This window comes from Agelaius phoeniceus, chromosome 3 (assembly GCF_051311805.1).
Source record: "Agelaius phoeniceus isolate bAgePho1 chromosome 3, bAgePho1.hap1, whole genome shotgun sequence".
In the NCBI taxonomy this organism is placed as follows: domain Eukaryota; kingdom Metazoa; phylum Chordata; class Aves; order Passeriformes; family Icteridae; genus Agelaius; species Agelaius phoeniceus.
Genome location: NC_135267.1, coordinates 108,350,325 through 108,363,354, shown reverse-complemented (window position 1 = coordinate 108,363,354; position 13,030 = coordinate 108,350,325). Strand labels below are relative to the sequence as shown.

The following is a 13,030-nucleotide window of genomic DNA, read 5'->3' as shown; positions in this document are numbered from 1 at the left end:
GATTGGGTAAATTATGGAACCCATAAAACTGCCAGGATTTGTACTTTCCTAAACTAGTTGCTGCATTCCTGATTTATTAGTGAGAACTTCAAAGGTTTTTCATAAAGATAAATAAAAGCACAGGGACAGGAGCATAATACACAGACTAGACAGCTCTAAAATACACTGTTTACAATGAACTGGGAGAGAGCAACATTTCAGGTCCTACTTTATATCTAGCAGAGCAAAACATCAGAACTGATATGACTGATAACCACTGTAAAGAGCGCAAACCTATTTTCCTAAAGATGGAAAACCTTTAGATACAGCTGACCAGTGTCCAGCTTAAAAAAATTAATGTCCTCTGTGATCCCAGACCTTTCTCAACAAAAATCAACAGCCCTTTGGGAATGGGAAGAAAGCAAGATCTCTCTCTTGCAATATGACAAACAGAATGCAAAAATGTAAAAAGTAGGACAGTAAACTGATTAGGAAGATTTGTGCATCATTAAAATAATGCCCCTGGGCCATCACTTTAATAAATACAGGACAACAAAGATGATGACACTTCAGCCTTCAAAACTCTCTCTGCTACTCATAGATAGCACTGAGAGAGCTGTGAGAGCAGGGAGCAGACATGCACAACAGGAGAAGCAGCTCAGCCAATTTTACTCCATGAAGAACAGAATGAGCACAGACAGGGGCTTACAAATGACACTCTGGCAGCCTGGTAAGGTCATTGCCAGCTCTGCCATTCAATTTGCTGTGGTCAGTCTTCTGCCATGTCCCATCACATCACTTCTTGGCCATACATGCCAAATACTTCTTCACTTTGAGGACTGAGCTGTCATTTTTCACTTTGTTACCCTGCCCTTTAACTGCCACTAAAGTGACACTGATGTATATCCCAGGAAAGGAAAGACAATTCTTTACATTACCATGTGCCAGGAGCTTGCTCCCTTTTAAACATTACAGTTGCTGAGTTGCTATTGCCTTGTACCTTATTAAGGCTAACACTGACAATGTTGGTGGGTACACAGTGCACTCATTAACTGGTTTTGCAGTTAAAGCATCTGAAGTTAGTATCCAATTGCCTGGAAAAACTCTTTTTTAATTCAAGCTCTTCTCCATTCTACACATACTTAAAAAAGAGTATGTTCAGTATCTATAAGCTGTTTCACAAGCATGAGCTTTTGTGGTTTTTTTTTTCCAATCACTACAAGCAATTAACTGGAGATATATAAATCAATATTGAATTTTAAAATTAATGATTAAAAGTGAAATTTCCTCAAACTTTAAAAAAAAAACCAAAAGGGAAATAAATCTCAAGAAACACATCTTTGATATAACAGAAAAACTACTGCTGAATACAGTGAAGCCTTGGCATGCCAGAGTTGATTTCTGGATAGAAATAATAAACAATACTCCTGAAAGAATAAAACTCATTGGCAGAAAAAAATACATATTAATTAAATTAGTGGAGGTTTACCCTTCAAGGGATGAGATTCCAAGCAGGGTCAGACTTGCCTTGGGAGCAGAGAGCAGCTCTTGCAGGCAGCTGGGACAGCAGGGGATGGCAAGGACAGAAGGTGGTGGTGACTGCAGGCGGCACCTGCACGGAGCTTTCCATTTGCATCTGCACAAATCAAGACTTTGCTGAACTCTTTAAGATCAATTCCCAGTTAGCCATCCCCTGCCAGGTGTCCAACACTGTTAACAATGATGTTAATAAGGCAGCAAAGGTCAGATCTCAGAATGCTCTGGAGCATCCAACCTCTAAACTCTAAGCACCACACACGAGGTGTTTTCTTGGAGAACAGTGCTCCCTACCTGCTTTTAGGCACCAGTAAAGTCTCCTACACCTTTCACAGAAGGATGAACATCTGCCAAACAACTTGGTGGTATTTCTAACAACATTTTCATTATCTCTAAAGTCTTTCTGTGCCCCTAATTTCCAAATTGCTACTTGTCCTTTCTCTTAATCTTACACTTCAGGAGGAGAGGAAATGGTCTTGAGTTGAAACAGGGGATGTTTGCATTGGATATTAGGAAAAATTTCCTCACTGAAAGCGTGGTCAGGCATTGAAACAGACTGTGCAGGGAAGCAGTGGAATCACCACCCCTAAAAGTCTTCAAAAAATGTGTACATGTGGAACTTTGGGACATGGTTTGGTAGTGAACTTGGCAGGGCTGGGTTAACAGGTGGACTTGATGATCTTAGAGGTCTCTTCCAGCCTTAACAATTCTAGGATTCCATGACATAACCTCAGTACTTAATGCAGGAAGAATTCTCACACCTGTTATTGCTATGCATCAGCGTGGCATGGAATTTCAGCCTGTGTGGCACTGCACAGGGAAAATCAGGCTCCAGCTGGGATCCTGGGAGGGCTCCCTTCAGCTCCTCCAGTCAGAGCCACATCATTAGGAAGTGCCCACAGAAGTTAAGAACGTTCCTGGAGAAATTCAGCCCCTCCCATTCTGCAGGCACCAAGGACTCACTGAAGAGTGACACTCCCTCAGGCGCCCTCTTAATTTCCCCTTTATGCCAAGTACATTCTGAGCTCTAGAAAGGAAAAACGATTTCCTGGCTCCAACCTGTGTTCTAACAGTTCATTTCAGCATCAATTTTGACAATTCACAAGGATATTTGGAACCCACTTCTCCACACTTCCTGTACTCCCCATATTTTAGTTTAATGGGGACTTTGGAAAAAAAAAAAGAAGCTTTTGGTGACTCTTTTATTTGAATAATGATGGAAATGGCATGCTATCATTCTGGGTAATACTTGGAATGAATAATGGTGCATTTACATGGCCAGAACCTCACTGTAACCCAAAGATCTGATGTTTTCAAACTTCAGAGTCCATAAATATGTGCAGATGTTCTCAAAGGCTGCTAGAATAGCCAGGCTGAGCTCACGCTGCAAGCAAAAGCCAAAGCTCAAAAGGTTTTATGTAACTGTTCAGATACTACAAACTGTATAAACTCCCACAAGCGCCTTTTTGAATAATGCCTCAATTTCAAAAGTTTTCCCCATAACAAATTCAGTGAAAACTAAAAAAAAAAAACAACAAAAACCTAAAAAAAACATCTCTTCTAGTCTTGCTTTTATCCCCTTCCTTTTCCTGCACACTTTCAAAATGTCACTACTCAGAACAGCCAAGTTAAGGGTCCCAATCCTGAAATCTGCCCAGACCTTCTAAGAAGGCCACCACCTTTCAGACCAACAATATAACAAATTCCTGCCTGCACTCCAGTTCTAGTGGTCAAGCCCAAGGCTTCCAAACCTTTAGTATTTCCCCTGCATGTCTAGGACTAAACATACCATATAAAACAAAATTTTAGAATTCAAAGGTAATCTTTGGCTGTAAATAATAAACCAAAAATTTTCTGAGCAACCTGATAGAGCAAAGCTTCAGTCCTAACTGAAGCTTTATTTAAAAAAGCTGAAGTATGTCTTTGCATTTTTTTTCATAGAAGAGTGAACACGCAATGACCTTTCCTACAGTAACATTAAGCCTCTCTAGAAACAACAAGTTTGCTTCTAAGTAGTCTGAGGTGTTCTGTAACACAGAACAATGTGTTGCTCCAACCTGAATGTTGTACTGAGAGCCACAAAAGCAGAAAAGGAACTGAATTAAATAAAAGGATAGAAGTAGGCAGTGAGGAAATCCATAGCTGGGAAACCAGGATAACAAATACTAAAACTGTAGTGACATCTAAACTTCTAATAGAGTTCTAATGCTTTATTTCTTGATATGTAGTACAATATTCTGCAGTTTATTTCACTCAGAAAAGCCAGAAACAGAAGAAACAAAGCCTTGATAACTGCATAGGAGCCCTATACAATTTTCTCCTGTAGCTTTGTCCTTAGGTGATGAAGTGGGATGACACCATGATGGTTCCCTACTGCTGAGAAATGCATTGTTCCCCTAATGGCTAATGCACCTGTATCCCTAAAGATAGTGAATACAGTGACACTCATTGGAGAAATGTATATGTTTTTGAAATTGAGCCAATTTGCTGTCTCTCAGCCTTACAAGCTGTATCATTAGTCATTTTCAAAGACACAGGATGAAGAGATTTAGGTAACTTGGAGAAACTTGAACTAGACATGATGCATTTCAGAGAACTGCTTGCTGTGCTGTTCTCCTCTTGGTAAGCAATACTTATAAAAGCTCCATTTCATGACATGTCAAGCACATTCTCTTTAGTGAGCTGGAAGATTGAAATCTACCTAAATATCCAATTATCAGCCAAAAAATTATGTTCTGCTCCGAAGTTAAAGACAGTGAAAATATGATCTGAAGATGTTGCAGAAAATGTATGAACATATCACCAGCTACAGACACCAAAGGCACTTTTGGTCAGCTGACTTTGGAATCATGGATTTCCTTTGCTGACCCAAAGATTTTCTTGTTGCCTCATCCCACAGCAATCCTACCACAGTCTGTTAGGATGCCACACAATCAAGTTTCCTATGCAAATCAGCACATCCTGACTGGCAGCAGCTGAGCTTAACTTCTAATGAGCCCATCCAGTTGTGTAAGTAAATGTCTGCTGGGACTGAACATCAGAACTGACAGCATTTGAAGTCTGGGTGGGCTCTTTGTCTTCCCCTGCCCAGGGAGATTTAAGACAACCTTTAAATAAGCAATATCAGCTCAATTTGGCTACAAGCTGTTTCATCATTAACTTTTATATTGAAATGTTTTATTTATCCATTTCTGAATTCTGTTTTACATATGTATCAAAGAGAACAACCATGTGGGAGCACTTTATAATTATATTTGTTAAACACACTAATGCCCTCCTCAAGAATCATTCATTCTTACAACCAAATTGACTGTTGGTCCTTGTTCATGATCTAGCTCATTTTTTATAAAAAAGCTTAAAGAAAGCATCAGGATTTCTGTTCTCTATGTAACAGCCCACAATCCTGCCTGGCCTAGAGCATGTGGCTTCTGTACCCAATGGCACTGCTGTGAATGAAGTGATTGCTTCCCTTTGTGTCAACTTTGGCCTCTTACCCTGTATTGATCAGGCAGTTATCAGTATCTAGCCCAGAGTGGAAACAGTCTTCAGCACAAAGTGAGGAACTGCTTCTCCAAAATATCCTAAAATCAGACCATTTTACATTTAAAAAAAAAGGCCTGATATATGTTTTTATATTTGTACCTATGCTGTTTTTACATGTACAAAATTAAGTCTAATAGAAAAAATGCAGAATTTTGAACTTTGATTTTTACTCGTTTTGGCACAGCCCTGCACTGAAGTCTTTGCAAATAAACCTGTAACTCCAACATAACACCAAGACAGAGGTCTACCAGGGGCCCAGCCTATTGCCTGTACAAGAGCAGATGAACTGGGCATGCAAATAATGCTGCCTGCCCTGAACACCATTTCATTAGTGGGAAGAAAGCATTTCTAAAGGCCAAACACCTCCAGGTGATTTGGCAGCAGCAGCATCACTACCAGAATGTGCTGGTAGTCAAAGTAGTGATGACTCACCCATGGAAATAAATGATCATCTGTGACCACATCTTGGGGCCACCAAACCCTGACTTCTTTCTAGAGCAGAATCCAAGCTGCACTCAAATCTTTCCACTAACCAGTATTTTACTGCCTCTCCAGGACCAAAAATGAACCTGTTCCCATGTGCTGCCTCACAAGTGGGAAGGATTTTGCAATCTGCTGAGTGGCATTACAGCAATCCAAATAATGTCACCTATATTGCACTTATAGGCTGAACAGTGAAATGAGTCATTCATTCTTTCAGGAAGGAATTTCACAGTCTGTAAGTCAAAAGCTCTGTTTGTTATGAACATTTGCTTTCTGGTGCAAAGAATGTGGAGTCACAGAAAATTCAGATTGACTGGCCCTTGGAAGAGGAAAATGTCTAAAGTAACACTGGTAAAGGGACCGTGGGTATGGGTAGAGACATCTGTTACTTGAGCAACTTGGGCTTTATTTTTCTTTCAACATGGTAATACAAAGCACTAAAGAGAAATGACACCTGGCACAGAATTTCATTGTCAGCAAGACCTTTTGTGACTTGCAAATGCACTTAAAAACTGGGACTGCAGAAAACAAAACTAATATATTTTCTACAGTGAAAGCACAGAGTTGAAAACAGATCAAGATTATAGATAACATCGTTTTCTTTTCCTCTTTTTCCCCTTTAAAAAGAAAAATGTCCTTCTTCCTTCATGATCCAAATGCAAAATTTAAAATATTATGAAAATTAAAACAATCCTGATTAATTTTTTTGTGGGAGTAGAGTAGGCAAACATCAAGTGACAGCTGGCACCTGATATTTTGTAGAAAATACCAATACTATCAGTTTCCTGTATTGTTACTGACCAGATGGTTATTTAGGGGCCTTTTGACCTCAATTTCTTTTAATCTGGGATAGTAGTGTTGAATAGAATAGAAGCTAAGGTTAATAATTTTTAAAGCACTGCAATGCAAAACCAGTGCATTATTTTCTTCCAAACTGCACCGACTTCAATACAAACAAAAGGCAAAAGAGATTTTCTGTCTGGCAGGAAATGGGATCATCTTAGCTGCTCATTCCAACTTTTACTTCACATTTTTTATTTCCCTAGGTAGAATATATCAACCATATAAATAATCACCAAAATTTGCCAGGAATTACCCCAGAGAGTAACCAGTCCATACAGAGAAATAAAAGATTTATCTTGATATTATTTTGAAACCACACGTAAATGTATCATCAAAATGCAACTTCTGCTAAAGGTGTGTTTCAAATCACCTCCATGCAATAGACATTCTAATAACAGAATGTGAGTTTTATTATGTTTTATTATTTAACAAAAGCAGATTGGAGGTTATCATCTTTCTAAAACTGCCTTTTCAGAGACACTCAAAGCCTGGTGCTTTTAAAAAGGGAGAAAAAATAGTTCAAAACAGATTGAAATTAAGCTAGATAGTAAAGTCTGCTTGGATATCTTATCTTTTTTAAGAAAGAAAGGGAAAAAAATGGTTCTGAACACACACTGACACTAGAATTACAAATGTGAACACCTACACAGCTACAGGTCCACTAAGACCATGCATATGGTTACTAAGAGTTGATCTTATCATATTTCACCATTTCTTTTCAAGAATTCCAGACTTCACTGTATCTCATCCAGCCTTATGCCAGTCTTTTCAGTTCTGCCTGCTGTAGTACTGCTGTGGTATTTTGCTGTTCTGTCAATTCAGCACAGACAACCTGCCAGGTTCCAGCTCCCTGAAAATGTTACTCTGCATGATCCTATTACTAAAAAAGGTGATGTTCTGGTCACCCTCATCCTAAAGAAGGCCAAAACTGTCATTTCTGTTTCATTCTGAAAAGAGGAGTGCCTGAAACGATTTCAATGGTTTCTTATATCACGGTATGGCTTGGGTTGGAAGGGACCTTAGAACTCAGGTAGTTCCAAGCCCTCTGCCATGGGCAGGGACACCTTCCTCTAGATCAGGTTGCTCAGAGCCCCATCCAACCTGGCCTGGAACACTTCCAGGGATGGGGCAGCCACAGCTTCTCTGGGCAACCTGTGCCAGTGCCTCACCACCCTCATAGGAAAGAATTCCTTCCTAATACCCAACTTAAACCTTCCCAAGTTCAGCCATTCCCTCTTGCCTTTGAAAGAAGTCCCTCTCAAGCCTTTTTGTTCAGTTAGAAGAATGTAAAGATGTAGAGAAATGAAAGCTTGATGGATGAAGGTATCAGTTCTGTGCTACCTGGGCTCTGCAGAAATCAGGGATACAGCACATGCTCTGATGTGCCTCTATAGGTCACACACATCCATGCTTTCTGTTTGAAAGTGACAGTGCATAAACACTTCCCAAAGACCATGAATAATTGGCATGGCACTCCTGTCCTACAGCCCACTGGATGAGCAGGAATAGACAGATGGGGGAAAATTTACCCTGCCACTGAAAGCAAGTGAAACAGCTGAGGAAAGTAGAACCCATGGTGCCCACATCCATGGAACAATTTGTTGCAGGAATGGCAATTACAGCAAACACATATCCACTGAAACAATCTGGGACTGCTACTCTGCATTGTGGTGGCTTCATTCCCTGTGTTATTAGTGAGGAAAGGAGCACTCCATTAGAAATGTCGTGAACAAGAGGAGACAATATGAGCAAATAATGCCCTGTGTTGCTTATAATTAGGGGCCCCTCAAAATGTTGTCAGTGTCCCAAAAAAACCTATTGAAAGAAAACATTAAATTAGTGGAGGACATGAAATCACAGAGAGGTATGGATAAAACATAGCAAACTTGTGTAAGAACTAATGAAATCAGCCTCCAAAGATAGAAAGAATAGTTGTGAAAGAAACACAGCAATGAAGAAAAAAAAAAAAAAGCACAATCTGTAGGACCACAGATCCTTGCTGCCCCACAAAACTGCTGTAGCTAACTTCATCATGTTTACATGGGATGCTGGCTTGAGTTTAAAGGAAACATTCACTACACTCTATATAGTTGGCAAGAAAACAGGTTCTCTCCAAAGCTTCTGGGAGCATGTGTTTTATGAATACATGGAATAAAAGTAGTGATTTGTACCATTAGAATATATATCCTTCTAAAATGTGTCTGCATGGCTCAATCAGATTTCTTCATTTAAAAATATAATGCAATGCAATTTTATTCAACTTTTTAGAAGTGAAATATAACCCATGAATAAAGTCTTTCAAATCTCTGCCATGAGAGCAAATTCTCTAAATGTTATTCTGAAGCACCACATAATGATTCCCAGCATCTAAAGCCCAAACCACTTGTGAAAATTCAGCCTTTCAAAGTGCTCTGACTCTATTGCTTCCAGCTGCTTACATCTGCCTAAATGTACTGAATCTTACACACAAAGTCTGTAAATCAAAGGAGGAAAGTGGTGGAAAGGGAGAGTAACAGAACTCTAAAAGACACAGACTGAAAATAATTTGCCGCTATTAGGGTCTACTGAATTTGACATATTTTCAAAAACACCACCAGCACTAAAATTCCTAGACAGCTCTGTCCACAAAAAAGAGCCATTTCAACCTTAGATACCTGATACTTCAAAGTAATTTCTCCACTAAAACCTGTCCAACACCACAGTCAAGAATGATTCTCAGAGAAACCTCAAGTAAACATATATCCTCATGTGCAATGTTTAAAATATCTTTATATACAGAGCATGTAGCATGACAGCTGCAACTCTCTCTCTTTTACAGTACAAAGACCATACCTTTTATAAAGGAATCTAAAATACTTATATAACCTGTTCCAGTAACCTGCACACTCCTCATGAGATGTAAAGGGCTCAGAAAAAAATTAATGTCAGTTTTTGGTAACTTTGAATACAAGTTACCAAATCACAAAACAGACTGGCAAAAGCTCATGGATCTGGTAAAACATTTAACAAAGGTTTTATAGAATGTTACAGGACTCTTGATTTTTTTTTCTTTAAAATACTTTCTAGCCTTCCAGCTTATTTGGCATGCTAGAAATAGTGATGGTAGTATTTCTTTTTGAAGAAATGCACAACTGAGACAAAGCTCATACTCAAATACAATCACTAATGTAGTCACCAGAACTGGACTCTTTATCTCCAAAACATTTGTCTGTTTATCAACAGAGCTAAAGGACATTTGCTCCATGTGGTGATAACAGCAGTACCCTCATCCTTGGCCACTGAAGAAGAAACTCATTCACACACATGTTAGAGTTCAAAATGCCTCTCCCTACCACAAGACTGTACAGCTCTTTATGGACCCCTTCTCAGTTTTCCAATGGAACTTCATCTTGGACTTCAGTTGAAGGAAAACCTCAATTACAGCAAAATGTAATGCTGGAAACAGATGTTTAAGATAAGCATCTTTGTATGTCTAATTTAAAAAAAAATAATTAATTGTACCCAAATTTTTAATTTTAATTATATAACTGTATTCAGGTGGGAGGCATGTATTGAGATAAATCATATAAACGGCCAAGTTTTCACTTTATTTTTAATTTCCCTGTATTTTCCCAGATTTGGCACCATGCTTTAAAGTACAGCTAAATACAGGAAATAAAACTAGTTTTGCTGAAACCAGCAAATTTGGTATAAAATTCAACTGGAATAAGATTTCAGTTTAAGGGCAGGCCTTTAACTGAGGACAAATTAAAACCACAGAAAAATTTAAGACTAAACCAAGCTGAGAATAAAACAGAATATGCTTGAAATGACCAGCCTCCTTTGAAAATATACCATCAAATTTTCCAGACCTCACTGCCAGCTCCTGTGTCTCTATCTACAGTTTGTGCACATGAGCACAGTCTCCCTTTCAGATGCTCACCCCAGCTAGAAATTAGATAATTTCATGCAAAAAAGGTGATGGGTGATGTGAGGAGCTTTTGCTTATGGTGGGATTTATAAAAAAGAATGCAGTGACTTAAACCTAGGGCTAAGCCAAAGTTCTTTTGCTCTGGGTAGCTGCAAAGGAGAAAATTCCAACTAAATATTTTCAAGAGGTAAAAATACACAAAATTTTACTGGCAAACTAGAAAATTAAGGAACATTGGAAAAAGAGTAAATACATTAACATCACATATCACAGCACAGACTCAGCCCACTGAACACAGAAAGCCTTATAACTCATCCAATGTTATGTTCCATGAGAAGGGATTTAGAAGAAGAAGGGGAGAAAAACAGAAAGACAGGAAAGATATAGAAAGTGAGACACTCCTGGCTTTTCCAGTCTCTGACAGCTCGGTAAACTAGGCAATAAAGCCTAAATAAACTAGACTAAAAGGGGCAAAGAAACTTCCAAAGATACAGAAAAATGGTATAGCCAATATGATAGAAGAAGGCTTTCATTAGAAACTCCATGAGTGATGCTGTTTGAAAAAACTGACTTTCAGAGTTATTCCATTGAAATGGATGTCGTCTACTACACTATGCTAACAGAGGGAAGGATAAATATTTTCAGGCATTATTGACTAACAGAAAATAGAGAAGTAATTTTTCATGCCGGTAGAAGTATTCACAAGGGAAATATCTGGAAAGGTGAAATGGATGACAGATGCAGTGTGTGCTACAATGGTTGGAAAGGAGAGACCTTCTCCAGGACTTGGCTGAGAAAGCATCTCTTAGGATGAGAGTTCCTGGGAGTAAGCCAACAAAGAAATGGTTTCCTCAAAAATATAATATTTTAAACTACTGTTCAAGTGCTCAAGACCAGGTTGGATGGGGTTCAATGAGCAACCTTGGGGTAGTTGAAGGTGTCTGTAAGCATGGCAGGGGCTTGGAACGAGATGACCTTTAAGGTCCTTCCAACGCAAACCATCCTGTGATTATAGGATTAAACATTTTACCTAATACTGAACCGAAAGCATTAGTGCTGTGTGCAACAAACATTGACTTAAATAACTAAATCAACACTCAATTTTTTTTTTAAAAATTGACATACTTAATCTTAAATATTTTTTCCTCTTCTCATGCTCTCTGACCCTCATATTACTCTGAGTTACTTAGTAGATAGGGCATCCTTTTCTCCATTCCCTCTTTTTTTTTTCAAGCCAAGTGGGATACATAAAAGCTGCACTTCATCTAGTCAGGTGATGTCTTACCCTTCGCTAACATTCCAAAAATAGAGAACTTCTGTCTGAAAGAAAAAAGACAAATGGCATCAAGTGATGCCTAAAATGTCATTGTGAAGCATGAAATCAACTTATTTTTCACACACCTTTAGCCATATCAATATCTGCAAAACTTGCTGTTTCAAAAGAAAAAATGAAGGATTAGAGCCACATGGTAGCCAGCTAAATTCTTCCCTTGCAATCTGCTTCTCTGCTCAGGATCTCAGGCTTCAAGTGTGTGTGTGGGCAACATAAACAAGTTCCTACAGGGCAGGAAAAGCCCACATTGCACTGCAGAGTGTGCTAAGAAACTGTTCTTTATTTTGCTTCAAATGCAAGGCAGATAAATATTTACAAGCTTAACTTGGTACAGTTAGCACAAGGCCTGAGAAAATTGTGTAAATCTAAAGGTACATCTGTCACTCTGGACAAAGAATTCCTGAAGTGAAGGGGAATTCAAAAATATCTCAGTCTCTATTAGCAGATTTCATGGTGTGCTCATTGCATACTTGCTCCAAGTTCCAGATTCAACTCTGAGTTAAACTACTGCTTTATTCAGACTTTATTCAGCCTCTAAAATCCCTTTCAACCACACACATATCCAGCCAAACATCTAATTATATTTTGCCATACAAAGTAGTATGAAATAAACACTCGCTTTAAATGTCATTATCCTAATTATGGTAATGGCTTCAGGAGAAACCCACAGAATTATGGCTGATGATATTAGTCTTCTCAGCCTTAGAAAATAATACATACCCAACAGCTACATAAATCTGATAATGAGGAGAAACAGCAGAGCAAAAAGTGCATTGCTGAGTGTATGCTGCTAAGATCAGTGGATAAAGATGGAAGATGCCCTGTTTCCAAAGGAATCAGAGTTCAGCCTAGATTTTCAAGCTTAGCCAAGAGAAGAATTCTGCCCTTTATCCTGATAATACAGATGATGGATTCCCTGCTAGTAACACACCCTCTGCCTGAGTGGGATGGCTCTTTATGGAACGAGGCAGGTTCCCAGGGACTAGAAATCCAGAAATACTTTCCAAGAGCTCTCCAGCCTGTATGCAGTGCGTTGCCAGCATGAAAGATGGTGGAAGAAGAAACAACAACAGGAGAGGGAGAAGAAGGAAAAATTTGGCACAGTGATACACATAAAGGATCTATGACTAGAGGAAAGTGAGGGGAAAAGGGAATTAGGAATGCTTTTACTCTGTGTTGATGCTGTTGCTTTGCCTCTAATTGGCTACTGTGTCGTGCCTGTGGGAAATGTCACCTTGGGATAACAAAGCATAAACACCGTGAATGATGCAACCACACTTCATTTATTTTAGACTCTAGTCTAAGACTTGATTTCTTTTCTTGTAAGGACTGTGCCAGAATAAGCTGCAGAAATAGGTCTTAATGAATTAGTTTCAGTTCACTTAAAATTCGTGATGATTTTT

General features: G+C 38.8%; 1 protein-coding gene across 4 annotated transcripts in view; it reads right to left on the bottom strand.

Annotated features, from left to right (window-relative positions):
• Positions 1 to 13,030, bottom strand: part of MACROD2 (mono-ADP ribosylhydrolase 2) — an 851,553-nt gene that overhangs the window by 165,479 nt on the left and 673,044 nt on the right. The gene's annotated exons all lie outside the window — the stretch shown is intronic.